We start from the raw sequence: 19134 nt of genomic DNA on the forward strand, positions 1-19134 counted from the left end.
GTGGAGAGGAGGGACTTCAAGGGGGTATGACGCCATAGAGCCTAGCTTCCAAAACAGCCATTTTCTCCATGCTCTCTGTCAATTGTTATCTGTCAATTGTTACCTGGGGATCAATTGTTATCTCAGGAGGTTTCCAGCCACCACCTGGAAGTAGACAAAGAAAAGGAATGACAGCGGCAGTAAAATAAAGAACTATTTAAAACTTCCAAAGTTCATAAATTCTTTTATGTAGTAAAGAGTAAAGGGGCTTCACCAGAATGGACTCTGGAATGTCACTATCGTTTTCCGAAACAATTATCTTTTCATCAGTGACAAAGCTCCTATTCATACAAATCACATATGTCATTACAAAACATAAATGAATTAATAATTTCAAAAAAGGAGGAAAGCCTCCTCTCACATACATTAATCATTTTTCTTATATGTAAACCCCAGTTTACATATGAGCCTCTTGTGGTGCAAAGTGGTAAGGGAACAGACATGCAGTCTGAAAGCTCTGCCCATGAGGCTGGGAGTTCAATCCCAGCAGCCAGCTCAAGGTTGACTCAGCCTTCCATCCTTCCGAGGTCGGTAAAATGAGTACCCCGCTTGCTGGGGGGTAAACGGTCATGACTGGGGAAGGCACTGGCAAACCACCCCGTATTGAGTCTGCCATGAAAACGCTAGAGGGCGTCACCCCAAGGGTCAGACGTGACCCGGTGCTTGCACAGGGGATACCTTTACCTTTAAATCCCAGTTGGTCTTTTTTGTTTCAGCATTTTGGTGCTTTTCCTTCAGTGTCTCTTCCTTGCTGCCCAATATTTTAATTGTTGTTTTTATGTCTTCATGTGTATTTCAGTTCTGATTGGTTTTGATTGTTTTATAATGTGAATTTATGAAGCATTTTTCCCCAAACTATCATAAAAGTCAAGGTAAAGGTAAAGGTAAAGGTATCCCCTGTGCAAGCACCGAGTCATGTCTGACCCTTGGGGTGACGCCCTCTAGCGTTTTCATGGCAGACTCAATACGGGGTGGTTTGCCAGTGCCTTCCCCAGTCATGACCGTTTACCCCCCAGCAGCAAGCTGGGTACTCATTTTACCGACCTCGGAAGGATGGAAGGCTGAGTCAACCTTGAGCCGGCTGCTGGGATTGAACTCCCAACCTCATGGGCAAAGCTTTCAGGCGGCTGCCTTACCACTCTGCGCCACAAGAGGCTCTAAAAGTCAAGGTATAATACCTATTATGTTGCCTATTGGATGTCCTAGTCATTGGTCATGTTTGGCTTACCCTATGTAATGTGCCTTAAATCTCAGGGTTAAAGGCGGGTTATAAATAACAAACAAACAACAGGAAGTTGAGTTTGATCACAGAGGTACATTGTGAGGAAAACTTGATGTGAACTGGCTGCTAGCAAGAGCCGAACTGAAACTGCCTTTGATAAGAGGCAGGATTCCAGCACATCTTAGCATGGCAAGCTGAGAGGGCCAGTTCACCACAGGGTCTTTTGTTTATTTAAGGCACTGTACACTAGCAAAATCCAAATATGTTTCTCAGCCAGCTCTTCATTCCAAACAAAATGAATCCCTTCAGCTGCCAGCCATTTATTTTCACAACATTCCATATGTCCTGTGCAAGTCTGAATACCCCAATGCATATGTGTAAAACCCCAGAACTGGAGACACGTGCTGTCTCCCAGTATTATTATAACATTAGTCCTTTCATTGCTACCTTAGGGCCATATCTAGATAAAATGAAGTTTTAACTTTAGCACAATTAAACTTGGTATTTTGTTAAAATGCAAGGACTCTCTAGTGTCAGACCCAGCTGGTGAATTTTAAAAAAAATCACAATGGAGTGAAATATCTGGAGCAGAATATGTGTCTCTGTTTTTCCTTCCCTGCATGTTCCAGAGTGAAATCCAAGCTCTCTGTCCCTGAAAATTGTGTATTCAGTCACTGAATATGGATTGTGTTTAGAAGAGCTGTGTAACATGTTGACAACCCACTGTGCATAAATATGGATCATTCTTTTTAGCAACAGCCTCACCAAAGCAGAATGAAAACTATTTTTTGTTCTGTTTTTTCCCCCTCAATGCCTAAGCACACTGTAATAGACTTTCTATACAAGAAAGAGATGTAATAGCTTAACTAGCAATCTGAGATAAAGGACCTCAGAATGAGGAACTCTGCTCCCGAATCATATATCTGTCTCTTCCTTACATTTCCTCCAATTATTATTGCCTTTTGCAGCTATTAGCTCCCAAATTGTCTGACTTACTCTGAAAGCTGGAAAGCAGGCAGTGAGGCAGTGGGACCGTTTGGATGACAAAGGTAAAAAAGAAGCACAGAAAGAAGATGGGGATAGAAAAGTTGAATGAATTCTTTGATTCAGTGTCCATAGCTGAAGATGATGGAATAATCTGAATTGCTCTTTTGAAAAAAAGGCAGTACATCTGCAGAACTATATATACTAGAGATGATAAAGGATGAAGGTTTTAGATGTCTCTAACAAAGGAAAAAATAATGTCACCATAGCTTCTTGACATTCTCCCAAGAATTCTTAAAGGACTAAAATATAAAATTATTGAACCACTAATCAAAATATGCAGCTTGTCACTAAAACTTTGTTGGCAGGCTAGTAAGTAGGCATGCTCCCAGTGCAATACCACTTCTAAAAGATTGGTGTGTAGGGGGTGGGTGGGAATGGTCTAGGAAATTACATATCAGGTACAAAATGTCATAGAGATAATTATTATTTAACAAACAGTAGAACAAGCCTTGCTAAGGAACCATCAGCTTGGATTTTATAATGGAAAGTCTTACTTCAAATAATGATGAGAATTCTTTGAGGAATGTACCTAAACAGCTACTGTGAACAGCATACACTGAGATTAAAAAAACACTTTGATAGAAGCCCTTTTCACAATGTAAACATGTTCATTGGAACATATGTATACAGCCTATGAACATAATATGGGAGAGCATTTGGCTGTTTTCATGCAGTATAAAGGGGCTTTTTGCACGCCTTCAAAATCGCACAATGGTTGCCAATTGGAAACGCTATTGATTTGCCATAACGCACAACGTCGTAGACAATCTGCCACACACATGAAACCAATCTGCAAAAAGCGCTTCCTTGTAGCGCTTTCAGGGGAATCCCAAAAAGTGGATTCACCCTCCGGAAAGCGCTACACTCTTGCAACCAATCTGCAACACTAGCGAAAAAGACCTGTGCGTTAACATTGTTGCGGTTTCTTCAAAGTCCCTCCTCCTGAGCCTGTCCTCCAAACTTCCGGCGAAGCGATCGCCATTTTTTTTTCTCCGAGCGAGCGGGGATAAACGCACCAGCGAGCCTCTTTCTGTTTAGAGGCTTCACTGGCTTCAGTCCTTCACCTTTAGTCACTAAGCACAAACCACAGAAAAGCCCGTTTGCTGAAATAAAGTCCCTTTATTTTTTACACATTAATTCAGCCAAAAATTGGGCCCGTGAGAAGGGGGGGGGATTTTTTTTTTTCACTAGAGGCAGCGTGGCAACGATCATACGATCAAACGACAGCTCACATTAGGCAGCTGGATGGGTCTCTCCGTTGCAACGAATCTACACAGATTCGTTACAATGGGTCTGTTTTTTTTTTTTAAAACCTTTCTTAAAGGGAAAGGGGCTGTTTGGGAGCATGCTAACGGCTGCCCATTGGCTGCTTGACGGCCAGGGGCGGGACGAGCTTGGCAATAGCGCTTCCTTTTCTGCCGAGACCGGAAGCTGTGGGAAACGCTACAAAACGCAACTGGATTCCACTACAAAGGCAGGTATGCATAACGACGATTTCCACTATTTTAAATGGCGATTTTTCATTCAGTGACCAATTTGCAACAAAGATCCCGGTGCGTAAAGCCCCAAAGTCTTGCCTTTTGGGGTTTCTGATCACATGGAAAAAGCTTGCATGCAGAAATTCTCCATGCATATGTTCCAAAAGGAGAGCCAGCATAGTGCAGTGGTTAAGAATTGCTGACTCTACTCTGGAGAACCAGGTTTGATTCCCTACTCTTCCACATGCCACCACCTGGGTGACCTTGGGCTAGTCACTGTTCTCCCTGGGCTGTTTTTACAGAGCAGTTCTGTCAGAGTTCTCTCAGCCCCACCTGAGAGGAAGAAAAAGGTGTTGGCAAGCAGCTTTGGGACAAGTTAGGAGAGTGAAAGCAGGATATAATAAACCAACTCTTCTCTCTTCTTCAGAGCTTGTATATAGATTAAGGGTTGGGCTTGTTACCATAAGAACATAAGAAAAGCCCCGCTGGTTCATACAAATGGTCCATCTAGTCCAACATCATATTTCACACAGTGGCCAACCAGTTCCTCTAGACAGCCAGCAACCCAGCATAAAATCTGAGACCTTCCCCTGAGGTTGCTTCCTGGCCCTGGGATTCAGAGGTTTAATGTCTCTGAATATGGAGGTTCCCTTTAGTCACTATGGCTAGTAGTCATTGACGGACTTATCCTCCATGAATCTACCTAATCTATCAAATCCCCATTTAAAGCTGTTCCTGTGGCCATCACTACAACCTCTGGCAGTGAATTCCTCATTTTAATTACTATCTGTGTAAAGCAATAGGCTGTTCTGTCTGTTCTTTGACTGATCTGAACCTACTGTCCATCAGTTTCATTGGATGCCCTCAAGTTCTAGTAATTTGGGAGAGGGAGAAAAAGTTCTTTTTGCCAACTCTTTTCACCCCGTGCATAATTTTATTCCCACTTATCTGTCTCTTTTCTAAACTGAAAAGTCACAGACCAGCCTTTCCTTACAGGGAAGGTGTTCCGTCTCCTAATCATCTTAGTTGTTTTCCTCTGCACTTTTGCCAGCTCTGAAATGTCCTTTTTGAGAAACAGTGACTGGAACTGTACACAGAATTAAAAATGAGGCTGCTCCACAGAGCTATACAGCATCAACAGTTGCTACAACAAACTGTTTATTCTCAATCCCTTCCCTAATAATCCCTAGCATGAAAGTTTCCTTTTTCACCACTGCAACACACTGGGTTGACCTTTTTTTTATTTAACTATTCACTATAATTCCAAGCTATCCACTAAGACTCCAGTCTTAGTGTGTTCAGAACCCAGGAAGTCTATACTTGAAGTCTGGATTTCCCCTCCCTCAATGTGCATCACTGAACACTTACCAACATTGAACTTCATTAGCCACATGGTTGCCCACTCACCCAATTTTTGGAACTCCTCTTGAATCTCTTCTCAGTCAGCCTTGGTTTTCACCATCCAGAATGATTTAGCGTTATCTGCAGACAGGGCCACTCTACTCCTCATCCCTAGTTCCAGATCATTTATGAATAAATTACATAGTACCGGCCCCAATTCTGATCCTTGAGGGATTCCACTGTTTACTTCCCTTCATTGTGATAACTGTCCATTGATTCCTACTCTCTGCTTCCTATCATTTGACCCATTTTTAATCCATAAGGGAACCTGTCCTCTTATCCGAAGACTGCTAAATTTACTCAGGAATATTTGATGAGGTACCTTGTCAAAAGCCCTTTGAAAATCCAAGTGTATAATGCGGGGTTCCTCAACCAGAGTTTCATGAAACCCTGGGGTTTCTTGATGGCCTTGGAAGGGTTTCCCAAATAGGTGGAAGTTAATTAATTTTTAAAATATGTTTTAAATTTGTTAAACGTTTATCAGGTGAGATGACTATATAAGGTCATGTCAACCTGCCTCCCCTCCCAAAATGGCCAATCATGGGCCTGGAGGGGTGAGAAGGGGAGGGGCCCTAGGTGGGCTTGGCGGCATGAGTACGACAGATGAAATAGAAGTACTTCATGTCATGTAACTTGCCGAATATTTTACAGTAAACCTGATGATGACCACTTGCTTAGCAGGTTTTTAAAAATTAGCCTGACACAAAGGAGATAGGCCTTTCAGTAACTTGCTAGTGTTGATGGGTTAGCAAGCCATGAGCAATACAACAGAATCTCCTTGTTCAGCAGTAATGTACCTCTGACTATCAAAGGACTATAGATCATGTGCTGATAGTGAGCTTTCTAGTGACTTCTGCATGAAAGTGTTGGACTAGTATGTCTTTGACCTAATCAAACATGGTAACTGTTGTGCTCAGTTCTAACAGCTTTTGGGTTTCTATCAGATCTACAAGAATGTTATTTCTCTCTTAGCAGGTTTTGTCCTCTCCTGTAATACTGGTATGAAACCTACTACTTCTCCCTGGTTGCCTGATTTCTTCCCCCCCCCATTTATGTAAAAGCTGCCTTTCTTTTTAAGACCAGCTAAAACATTCTTTGTTATATTAGCTGAACTGTACAACAAGGCTTAAAAAAAATCAGTATACCACTCTCATGCATACTGTTCTTTATTGCTTACTGTGAAATAAATAAAAGGCAAGGTTTTGCAATTCATAACCTTGAAGTTCTTTCAGAAGTTTCACCTCAAGGACTCAGTAATGGAGCATTTGAAGACAGCTTAAAGTGAAGAGGGGTGAGAGTCAGAAAAGAGAAAGAGGAGTAAACAAAGATACAATTCTTGATGAAGTGTTAATGATGGGAAAGAATAATTTCTTCACTCTATCTACTGTTATTTGCAGTATGTAAAAATGATGGCATTGATCATAACACACTGGATGTATAAGCACTTTTTCACACAGGGTAATTAGTCCTTCAAGTAGTACATGAAATTTAGAGATGCTTGGACACTGACCAGTTTGATCTGCTCAACAGTTACAAACAGAGAACTGATATCTCATTGTTCATAGAGTATTTGAAGCATGGTTGGACTGCTTTTCACATATTCACATGGTACGGTGAGGTTCAGGGCAATTGTCAGTGTTTCACACAGGGGCCCCCTCACACAAACTAATTTCCCCCTTCCCTGCAGACTAGTTATCACTGCTCAGGGCTCAGCAGCCAATTTTATATATAGTCAGCACATCAATCACCCAGCAATTTTAAATAAACTCTATTTAAAGTCTTCCTGTTGAATGTGATTGACTATCAAACCTGTTCACTACAAGGTTTTGTGGCATGGCTATACACTCTCAGCCCCTTCTCATCTTTCTCTTCCTCCTTTCCCTGTTGTACTTGGAGTAGACCAGGGCTGTTTCTGTACTTACTCCCCCCCCACCACCCAATTGTCAATCCTGCCGAATTCAGATTGATATGAACCCGGGTCTTCTGCCCCCCCCCCCAATTGAAACAGACCTTGCATTCTACACTTAATTGTGTGGCTGCTCTCTTCTTCCCACTTGATCGGGGAAGCCCAGAGGGAGAGATGAAAAGTGATTGTGAAGTTCCAGCTGGCATTGAAGGAGCACAAGGCTGGAGAGGGGTTTATTTCCTGCTATCTCTTCTACAGCCAAAGCAAGTGGGGGGAGGAGGGTGGATCATGAGGCAGCTTGCTTATTTTTCTTTTCCTGAACAAGTGAGTGGGAGAGAGAATGGGGGGGGGGAGACAATCCAAAATGCAGATCTCGGCACATAGAAATGTGGGCTTTTGGACAAGAGCACAGTTACTTAAAAATGAGGGCAAAAATAAATCTTGTGAGGAAATGGCAACTGGGAACAAGCAGTCTTTGAACTGATATCCTGACCAATCAGCGACAGACTATCACAACACATCAGCATCAGCATTGGAATCACGGGGAAAGAAAAGCCAGCAAAACACAGAGATCTACCCTTAAAACTGGGCTTTCAGAGTGTTTTTTTTCAAATGTGGTGAGGTAAACCTGCTCCTGGATATCGCGGGGGAAAGGTGGTATCATCACGGATCAATCATAGTAGACGTTGCAAAGGGAAAATTTAAAGCACTAAATACCAAAATGGGAATCGAATAATGTGTAGATAACTTTAAAAAATTCGAGGTCTCCAGGGATAAAAAGTCCAATGCAGATTCATCCCAGGACCTCTAATGAGCTGCTACCACTCAAGCTGTAATGTTTGTGAACAAAATAGAAACTGATTCACAGTAGATGGGCTGCATGTGCTTGCATGTTTATATTGCTTATTGCTTATATTATATTGTTTATATCATATATTGAAAGGAATGGCAAGGGATTCAGTAGACCCCTATTCTTCCATCTCCTTTTGGAATCTATGCAACCTAGAATACCTGGCTATTACAAGGCCAAGATTTCATGGATGAGGCAAATTGTTTAGATCCTTTTCAGCTATGCTTAGGCTTGTTTATGGAACTGAAACTGTCTTGGTCACCCTGGTGGATGACCTGCTCTGGAAATGGACAGAGGAAGTACAGCTCAGTGGATTTTTCAGCGGCTTTTGATACCATCAATCATGGTAACCATCTGGGCCACCTTTCTGAGTTGTGTTTCAGAAGCACTATTTTGCTGTGGTTCTGGTTCTAGTTGGAGAATAGATTTCAAAGGGGGGTGCTGGGTGGACTGCTGCATGGTCCCTTGGCCTCTGGCTTGTGAGGTCTCACAAGGCTTCAACTTGTCCCCTATGCTTTTTGAAGAAGAGTTGGTTTTATACTACCAGAAGGAGTCTCAAAGCAGCTTACAATCATCTTCCCTTCTTCTCCATACAACAGACACCTTGTGAGGTAGGTGAGGCTGAGAGATTTCTGACAGTACTGCTCTGTGACGACACCACTATCAGGACTTTGACAGGCCCAAGATCACTCAGCTAACTGCATGTAGAGGAAGAGTGGGGAATCAAACCTTGCTCTCCAGAATAGAGCTCCCCACTCTTAACCATTTCATCAGGATTAACATGAAACCTCAAGGTGAGGTTATCTGAAGATTTAGGTTGGGTTGTGACCAATTTGCAGATGACACTTAGATATATCTCCTGTTTCCGGCTGATCCTAGAAAAGCTGTAGATACCCTGAACCAATGCCATGAGGCAGTTTTGGAGTGGACATGGGCTAATAAACTGAACCTTAATCCTGACAAGACTGCTTGTTCCCCATGAGCAGGTGGTTTGACCAGGGATTTCAAGTGTCATCTATTCTGGCTGGTGTAGTAGTCCCCTTGAAGGTACTGACCCATAGTCAGGAGGGTATGCTTGGTCCCAGAGCTCTTGTGGCCAGAAATACCTTTTAGAAATCTTGTCTGGTTGTCTCTAACTGCTGCCTTACCTGGGCAGGATAAGATCTGGTCACTGTGACAAATGCCTGGTGGTTATATCCAGATTAGATTACTGCAATGCACTCCAGTAGGGCTGACTTTGAAAAGTATTTGGAAAGTTCAGTGATGTTGATGCAGAATGGTGAAGCCAAGGTTTTGATTGGAATGTGTCACAGTGTCCATGTCACTCCAGTCTTGGCCCATATACACTACTTTCCAATATGTTTCTGGGCACAATTCAAGATGCTTTATCGACATCTAAAGCTACATACCTGAAGAGCTGCCTGTTTCCTTACGAGCCTACCAACCACTACATTAAACTTCAGAGTCCTGCTTTGGTTGCCTCACCTTCTAAGGCTGGTAGGAGGCAGCCCGGGAGAGGACCTTCTAAGTAGTGGCACCAAACTCTGCAACTCTGTCACCAGGAGATTTACCTCTCACTTTTGTGGCTGTCTTTTGCCACTGGGTGAATATTTCTTCTTGTCATTCCCTCAATGTTCCCATTTTTCTTCCTAATGGTTTATTGTTTTTATATTTTGTCTTCATTCTAAGATGTGATTTTAAATTGTGTAATGATGTACTTGTTTGCTGGTTTTATTGGTTTTTAAGATAAAATTTTGATTTTACAAGGTCTGCCAAGGAGGGCGATAAAAGTAGAAAGGCAGGGTGAAGTGTTGTTAAATAAAAATAATTGAAATGACCAGAATAGAGATGTCTCTGCCCACCTTAGCTATATCTGGATACAAGTTTTGAAATTTTAAAGGCAGGAAATGTAGTATCAAACTGAAATGGCTATGGGTGTGCTTGTGTTAAGCATTCAGCGCATCAATACATGTCACAACTATGTTTAGGTGCTTACTGATTAATCCTTAATCTATCTACCCCTCCCTGTGTATGCATGTGTGTGTGTGTAAGAGAGAGAGAGAGAGAGAGAGAGAGAGAGAGAGAGAGAGAGAGAGAGAGATGCAAATGCAGATGTAGATTGACCTAGTAATGAAAAATCTTCTTATTAAACCCTGCTTTATCTTGGAGCAGCCCTCCTTTTCGGAACACATCCAAGCAGAGATAAAGGCATCTTACCATACTCATTAAACTGTGCATGGTTTGATGCAATCAGACTCATGTCATTTGCATATGATCAGCTTAATCTAGTTCATCTGTTCTCATACCTATTGTTAATCATGCTAGGACTCCTATTCCCTCCCAGCTCTGTCTTGAGTTCTCTGTGCCAACCTTTTGATGCAAGCAGATAAACAAATAGTCATAAGGATATCAACGTCTTTCTGAGGATGAATTTGGAATATCCCATGCCATGCTGATTACACCATTCCATGTGTTCTTGATTGTGTTTATCTTTTCTGGTTTAATAGATGGTATACACTTGGAAAGTGGGAGATAAGACTATTTTAATTGCATAGCAAATGTCTCGTCTGAACATTACAACTCACGTTCAAGATGTCTGCACAATATGTTCCACATATACAAAGATGAGATCTTCCAGTTTATTCAGGAGAACAGAGTTATCATCAAGTTGACTTTGTACACGTTACTCATACTTCATTAGAATTGCTCCCACCCTATTCCCAGTATAGCAGGATTCAGTCTAGAATCACTCATCTCCCAAAACATCAGTGATGGTAAAATGGAAGAAATGAAATGTTAAATTCAGCAGAAAAATGCTTTTAATCATGTATGAAAAGTGATGTACCATTGGCAGATTGAAGAAATCTTGAAATCCCATCATGAAATTGCAACAGGACCAAGCAGTAAAGCAAAAAGTGTGTGTGTGTGTGTGTGTGTGTGTGTGTGAGGGGAATAGCTTGAGGATTGTGCCATTTTGGAAACATTTAGACTGTGCAATGAGAGCAGAGTTACACACTTCTGAAACCAACAGCGTAGGTCTCACAGAGGTGTTCTGCTAGTGAATGTGCAGTATATGGAAACTTTAAGAGAGAGGCCTAGGTCCTGAGTGGAATACCTTCTCTTCACATGAATGGGTGTGTCTTCTGGAATATACTAATTAGAAGTATTTAGTTGGAACACAGGAGGTACAGGCCAAGGCGTCATCTTCTGGCCAAATGCAAGACACTTTTCTGAGTATCTTGCAACAGGGAAGTGTTCCTTCTATGGGAGGAATGTGCCTCCACTAGGAGAATGGCTCTGCAGTGGGCCTCGGTACACCTTGCGGCAGAAAAAATGGCATACAAAATTTTTAAATACTTCTGTATGCCTATACATCTTGAATTATCACTACAAACTGGGCTCTGGCAGAAACAATGGTTTTCTTTAGAGAAACAGCAGGTCTGGAGGATCAGATTCTAGGCTAATTTATCCATCTCAGATAGAAGTTCATAAAGATATTAAGATTAAAGTTTGCTTCAGAAAACATCCATGCTCTAAGTTTGTGTCACAGGGCACCATATCACTATGGCTAATGTTCTCATGTATGCATATCAAATCAGTGTTGTGCTTCTATTATCTTTGTCAAGCAGGAATTAAAAGAGGCAAAGTGTTCCAGTGAAGAACCGAGAGAGAGAGAGAGAGAACCTGTCCTGTCCTCTGGACTGTGGATTTCACAGGTGCACTTTTTCAAAAGAGGCCTTATCCTACATTTTATTTATTTATTTATTTTATTTATCATACTTCTATACCGCCCTCCCCGGAGGCTCAGGTTTGGAATCTTGAACCATGGTTTGGAATCTTGCCTGCCTTCCTCCCTTCTCTTCTCCCATCTGTCCCCTACCCGTTTGTCCTCCATCACAACACAAATTCTGACACAGTGCGGTGCTCCTTTTCTGTAACAGAGAGAATGCCACTGTCAGTTCAGATGAGCCAACACTAGACAGACAGCAATGATCTGAGTCCTGGCAAATACAATCATAAGTTCAGTTTATTAATATTGCAACAGTTGCACTCAATGAGATCACTTGGATAACAAAGCATTTATCAACTAAACGCTGCCACCTACTGAAGTTTTGCAAACAGCCCAGATGATTGGAGAAGATCACAAATTCTCTCTGTCAGAAGCTTATGGTTTTTGCTGAAATGTCTCAGAAGGAGGGGGATGGGAGGGGGGAGAATGATCACCAGTCGAATGAAACCAGACATCTCTTTTCATGCAGTCAGTTTGGAAAGTGTCAGGATAAATCCTAGAGAGCAGCATCCAAAGAGAGAACAGCAGGGTTTGGCTCTTGATGCCATGAAGTTTTCAAATACGGTAGTTAGGAATATTTCCAGTCAACTGTGCAAACTGGCTGCTGGGGGGGGGGGAGTGTATACACTTGCACTCGTATTTCCACATCAGGAATTCTACTCAGCTTGGGCAGCAAGTCACATTTCAAAGAAAGAAAGAAAGAAAGAAAGAAAGAAAGAAAGAAAGAAAGAAAGAAAGAAAGAAAGAAAGAAAGAGCCCTTGTGGCTTCTTATCTGTATGCATGTTGTCATGTTCTAGACCATTTATGTTTTTAAAAGATCATACTGAATATACCTTATGCTGACTCAGATCATTGGTCTTTCCAGGTCAGTATTAGCTATTCTAATTGGCAGTGACTCTACAGGATCTCACCTTTGCATAACCTGCTGCCTGACCCTTTGAACTGGAGATGCCAGATACTGAATCGAGGACCTTCTGTATGTAAAGCAGATGCTCTGCCACTGAGCCATAGCCAATTAAGTTAGTTTATATCTTAGATAATCAGATGAGAACCTGATACTTTTCCTGACAGTAATGATGCCTATTTGGAATAAATTAATGTGGATTAATTACCTGCTATGCAATATTGCCAAAAATGTGAAAATAAATGTGTAGTTGTTAACAGTTATCGTTCCCTGATAGCTCTCTTGCATAGAAAATTCACACTTATTTCAGCTTCTGCTGAATTTCATGGCAGTGTGCAAAATAATCTGAAGGGCTGTATACATGTCACTGAATATTAGTTGTGGTGGTTTTCTGTAAATCTCATTTAATAAGTGAGCCTAGTTCATCCTCTTTTGAAAAGCAGACAGTGGATTGTCTGAACCAAACTGTGGAAAGCTTTTGTCTGGTTTTTTTGGGGGTGGGGAATAAAGGATTGGTTGATGTCCTTTACCTTTTTAAACTTCCTTTGGGTTTTATAACCCCATATATTTCCATTTCATTTTAATTTTTAATTTTTTTAAAAGTCCTTGCTGTTTGTGACTGAGTTACATTTTCACAGTGGTGGTACACTTCTGCAAAAGGTAATTAAAATAAATAAAGTTAAGTAAAGTTATATTCAATGACCTATCTTTTTAGGAAACTACTGTTCTGTTTAGTTTTTTTAAATTCCTCTTGCTAACTGGTTCCTTAAAAGTTGTAAACACTATGGCTATTTCATTTAAAACAAGGTTAGCCCTAGTAAAATACTAAGGGGAAAATTATTTTCAAAAAAAAGTTGGCTGGAACAGTCCATAGATCTACTGTCATTATTAAAAGGAAAAATGTTTTTTTTCTGACACTCAAAGGTTGTATTATCTTCTTCTTGGATTATCCTTTACCCCTTTAAACCAACAGCTTTACTGAGATTGGAATGGCTATTTCCAAGGGATTGGGGAAAGTGTTTTGCTGATGGGGATCTTATCTGTCATAATATGGAATTCAGGAACTATAGACGTGGGATAAGGTGACAGCAATGAAGATTCCATGAGAAAGTCCAAGAGCAATTCTTATTGATTTCATGGATGGCAGCTCTCATATTCGCCTTCAGAGGAGAACATGGTTGCAAAAACTGCCCAATAGTCAACTGGGGTCAGAAAAGAAAATAAGGGGTTTATGGTAGGCAATCAGGAAAGTCCTTGATCCATTTTCATTTCAATTTGGACAGTTCATGAAATTATCACTCCAAATGTTCATTGGTCTCCTTTCCCCAGTTGTGCAAATTCTGTTGAACTAGATAGAGTATTCCTCATGTCATTTCTAAGAACCCCATTAATTTTTAAGGACCTGCTACTTGGCCTTCCCTTCAAGTGTAGTGTGCAGTAGAGCCTATAGAACTTAGACAAGATTTAGTAAGTAGTTCAGCAATAGAAGTAAGTGGGTGGGGATGAGGTTCTTGAAGTTTAACTTCAGTTGCCACATTAAGGACTTAACTTTGCATTGTTGGTAATTGGTTACAAACCATTATTTTATGCTAAATTGAGAGGGGAGAGAAGACTTGTAGGCTGACTGGATTGCTAAAATAATTTATTTTTGGTTCTTGCTTTAAATATCTATACATATACAAAAGCAGGAAATGATACAATGATAAGGCTTTTAACAATCCATTCAACATAATGTATACATTTTATTATTCCTTAGGAGAGCAATGCCAAAGAAAAGACTGGAGTGGTGTGAGCACATACCCACCACACTTGCAGAAGCACTCATTGGAATGTAAGTCTTTGCAATATTTTCAAACTTCAATTTGAAAACTAGGCAGAAGTCTCTTGCATTAGGAAAGATACAAGAGACTTCCTTGATGGGGAATATTCTCTTAAGGGTAAACCTGATAGAGAAAAAGTGTACAATGAGAACCAATAACAAACTCGAATGCCCAAGGGACAAAAATAGAATTTCAATTATAGTTCCACCTGCTTTACATTCTAACTCTTTTTATGCCCCTGCTCATATACCTGCTAGCCTGCTGATTCTTCATATATGGTTTTAGGGAGAAGCCTGGTAAACTACAATTCAGGACCCCACATTACAAGCTTCTAAATAAGAAAAAAGTTAAATCACCTTCATATGGCTACTGCCCCCCCACCCCAGCACTGATGGATTGTGCCACTAATTGCTTGGGCAGCCAAGAAAGAGGAAAATAAGGTCTGGAGGATAAGGTCTGGAGGATAAGGTTGAATTGATGTTGTTTAGGGCTTCATCATGTCATAATCTGGCCCTCCATTTCATCAAATATTGTGTACCACCTACTTATCAAGGATAAGTATGCCATGGAAATAAATTGCTGATTCAAATGAGATATTTTTGATATATATTAGATATGATATTTATATGCCACATAAGATGCATATTCTCCATACATGTATGTTTAGTTTTTATTCCTTTAATACGTGAATGTAATCCTTGAGTGGAATCTTTTCTTGATTACAGTTTACAAGTATTTTGAAATGAGAAACACTAAAAAGAATCATACAGGTGCTTTTCAGATCTGGACTGGTGTGCTCATACTTCATAGTATCATACTCATCAAAATAAAAAGCCTTCTAAGCGTATTCCATTCTTGTTATTGGGTTATGGATTTAAAGCTGGCTGGTTTTCCCTGCTGGAAGAAACAGAATGGAATTTTGGCCACTTTGTTACAAATTCACTTTTGATTCATGCAAACATTTTCCTTCTCTTGTTTTAAGCCAGTTCAGTTGTCCCTTTCAGTCATCTCAGTTGCAACCTGTACTCGCTCAAGTGGTCTTTTGAAGTGAGTTCAGGCTCTGCCCCCTCCCCATGTGACACACACATAAAGGTGCTGTGTGTCCCAGAGAGAAGGCAGAGGGTGGGCAAGACTCCATCCAGTGGAAAAATGCTTCTTTCTCAAATGATAGCCTCTCAAACTGATGGCCTCTTTTCTGGGATTTCCAAAATTTTAGGAACTTTGGCTCAGATTGCAACAATATAGTGTAGCACATTACAAACTATGTACATTGATTGTTTGATGTACAAAGAAAAAATGCAAGAGATGACTATTAATCTTTCAGCAAACAACCTGTTTGAAAATGGCAACCAGCATCTTTAACCGCTCCTAGGGGAGTGGATAAAATATTTCGTTAAGGGCACCAAAGGTGGGCCCTGTCCATGATGAGGAAGGGTGCCCATAGGCCCCTTCCTCTGGAATAACAATCGGGGGGACCAATCGGCAGGGGCGAAGCCCCTGCCAATTGGGCCCTCCAATTGTCAGTCCGGCGGCAAGGGACCAATTACGACCCGCGCGGAGCGCGGCTCCCAATTGGTCTCTTGCCACCGGACTGACTAGTCAGGAAGCGCGAAGCGCCTCCTGATCTGCCCCCCTTCGTCCTCGCCTGCAGCCGGCTGCCCGGCGCCATAACTTCCCTCACCTCCACCAGGCCAGGTCGCCGCCTCGACACGGCCCCAGGTAGCCGGCGACGCGACCGGGGGGCCTCGACGAACCACCCTGTGCCTCACCGCACCACACCCACATCGGCACCGACGACTCCCATGACCCGGCTGCGCCGTCCCGCCCCGCGCCACGCAGCCCAGCGCTGCGCAGCCCAGCCCCACAGCCATGCCGGCCCCGCCGACTCCTAAGCCCCGCTAGCGCCCGCTGCATTAAGACTGCAGCGGGCTTATTTACTAGTAACTGCTATAAATCAATTCTGCTCTGTGCATGCCCATGGGCTTATTGCGATTAACAGCCAACGGAGGGCATTGCCATCTACACACCAAGGTCCCTCTTCCTCATAGCATTGCCATGCACATCTACAAGTCCAATGTATAGGCTTTAAACTGAATATCCTTGCTTGGGTGATTTTATATGCTTCAGCTTAAAGTTTAATAATACGATTTGTCTGCAGTGTTTTATTTTTTCTGCATTAGTCCCCCCCTCCAAAAAAAAGCAAAAAAAAAAAAAAAGTACTGCTCTCCTGGATCTGTTCATTAACATTTTATTAAGTCAGTTCCTGTGGAACTTGCATGCCTGAGCTGTAACTTTCTGACTTGGCTTGCATGTAAAAACAAAACAAAACAAAACAAAAAAACAGCGGGGGGAGGGGGAGAATCACTGCCAGTTTGTATAATAAGGCTTGATGGTTACGATATTAGATCTTTAAATGCCAGCTCATCACACAGGGAAGACGCAACTCCAGCTGAATTGCTAAATGTACAGTGGGTCTTTTCATGTAACAAAGAGAAGGGTGGAGAGCTGGGGGTGGGGGAGAAAAGAGTCTTGTTTACAAAGAGTGCTGTGTAAAAGATGACAATTTTTTAAATGGCAAATAATCTCTTTGGAAGGGTCTGGCACGATACCTTTGTTGCTGCCTGCATCATTTGTAAATTGAATAGCTACATTTTATGGACGGTTCTGAGTGATGCCTGGGGAAATTGAACACCAATGAAATCAGCCTGGGTATAAAGAAATGTGTGCACGCTTTCTGGCTGATGGATTAGTAAACCACAAAAGGACCAGGAGCTCATTAAAGCCAAATTCTCAGACTGTGGCTCGTGGGGATGGGGAAGTGCTCCAGAGAGACTGAAAGATGTGCACTGTTGTCAGTGTGGCCTCCTGAAGCAATGGATCATGGGGAAAAGAACAGTCCTCTAACTGTTCCGATCACCTTTCCCTGGGGAGTACTTGTGTTTCAGCTAGCATACGAATCATGAACAGGGAAGTGTGAAGAATAGCAGTTTAGCCTAACTTTTGACTCCAGCTCTTCTGACCTGGCAGAGTAGCTTTTGAAATGATACCATTCTCTTTATTCCACATTCTTAAACAGCGAAGCAACGATGTTTCCAAGGTATAGACTGACTCTGATCCGATACAGACATATATTGAACATCCATCACAGTTTGCAGCCTCCAGCCTTTGAGTCTGTTCTCCATGCTGCTAAAGTAAGTTACTTGTCTGATTATGTATTATTTGCATTAGTTAATTTCTCATATATATACCCAGGGCCGGATTTTCCTATAGGCTAACTAGGCTTCAGCCTAGGGCCTCAAGATCAAGAGGGGCCTATATTCCACATTTTTTATAAAGGTTAGTACCAATCACAACATGTTTCATTTAACATATTGATATATATCACAGTAATGATGTATTTTATTATCTCTCATGTAATGTACAAACTTAAAAATGGGAGGTGAAAGGGCCACATAAGTGGAATAGCCTAGGGCCTCTTTTCATGTAAATCTGGCCCTGTATACATCCACAATATTGGGTGTTTTCTTTCTGGAGAATACTGGATCTGACACCTAAGATAAGCCACCAAAGCCTGGGAAATGGCCCTCTCAGTATTTGCTTTTTGGGACAATGCAAATTGACATAGGGACCTGAGCCACCATTCCTGTTAACAGATGTCCGTAAAAATTCATAGCAGCCTATTAAATTTAGCAGATCCCATCTTAATTAGATTAGCTTCTGCACAGCATGAAAGATGAATATTTCACTGAGGGGGAATTTATGAACATTTCTGGTGGGAATTCTTTGCTGAAGATAGCCTCTGTTCTCCAATGGGAAAGAAGCCCTGTTAATAACACACCAACACTGGCATGTTAGAACATGAGCAAAAGTTTTGGGTTTTTAAAATTCCCTTTTATTTCCCTCAAGAATATGCAGACTTTCTGTATATTTTCTGTATATTTTGTATGTTTGCAAACAAAGACCAGTTAACATAACAGCCTATACAGTAGTGAGAAATTATAAGCAATTCTTGTCAAATCCTATTACTAAACTATCACTATACAAAACATTTATTAGTTGTCTGACAGTTCAAGAGTTATTATTTTTACCTACATAATGGAAACAGAGTTCTACATTTGATTTGAATGGATTTTGTCCACTGTAATCTAGCATTTTTTCATTCTTTGCCCTTTAAGGCCACAGCATTAAAAAAACAAAACAAAACTCAGCTGTCCGTCAACAGCAAGATAAAACAGGAAGGAAAGTTTGAATGGTGAGTATCAAAGCATATCCCCAGTATTTGTTCTTCAGCATGTTCATTCAATGCAACTGATTCTTCTGAATCTTTCAATATGTCCTGATAAGAGAACTCACAGGGTGGGGATGGGAATAAGCGAGGAGCAAAAATGGCATCCTGAACTTCTGATTGTACACCTCAGACCTAGAGATTTGTTTCTGGGAATGAAGTCCTACTGAAAACAAAGGGACTTGCGTTTAGAGCAACCGGTTCACTTTCCCCAGCAAGGGGGCTGATACTACCTAATAGGTAAATGTCACAAGACATTGAAACCTACAGGTAGAAGGGAGCAATATCATCAGAGGAGAAAGCTTTCCCCTTTCAGGCAAGAAGCAGGGAGGGTCATGTTGGCCAATTCGCCTTCCTTACTTAAGGCTTCTCTGACCCCCAGCACTGACTA

The 19134-nt window shown here is 41.5% G+C and overlaps 1 long non-coding RNA gene across 2 annotated transcripts in view; it reads left to right on the forward strand.

Annotated features, from left to right (window-relative positions):
* Positions 1-17377: 17377 nt before the first annotated feature.
* LOC143840427 (uncharacterized) overlaps positions 17378-19134 on the forward strand; it is a 42054-nt gene continuing 40297 nt past the window's right edge. For both annotated transcript variants that reach the window (XR_013232189.1, XR_013232196.1), the window contains exons 1-2: positions 17378-17649; positions 18634-18710. This is a non-coding gene — a long non-coding RNA (uncharacterized LOC143840427). The remainder of the gene's footprint in view (positions 17650-18633; positions 18711-19134) is intronic.

Source organism: Paroedura picta, chromosome 1 (assembly GCF_049243985.1).
Source record: "Paroedura picta isolate Pp20150507F chromosome 1, Ppicta_v3.0, whole genome shotgun sequence".
Lineage (NCBI taxonomy): Eukaryota > Metazoa > Chordata > Lepidosauria > Squamata > Gekkonidae > Paroedura > Paroedura picta.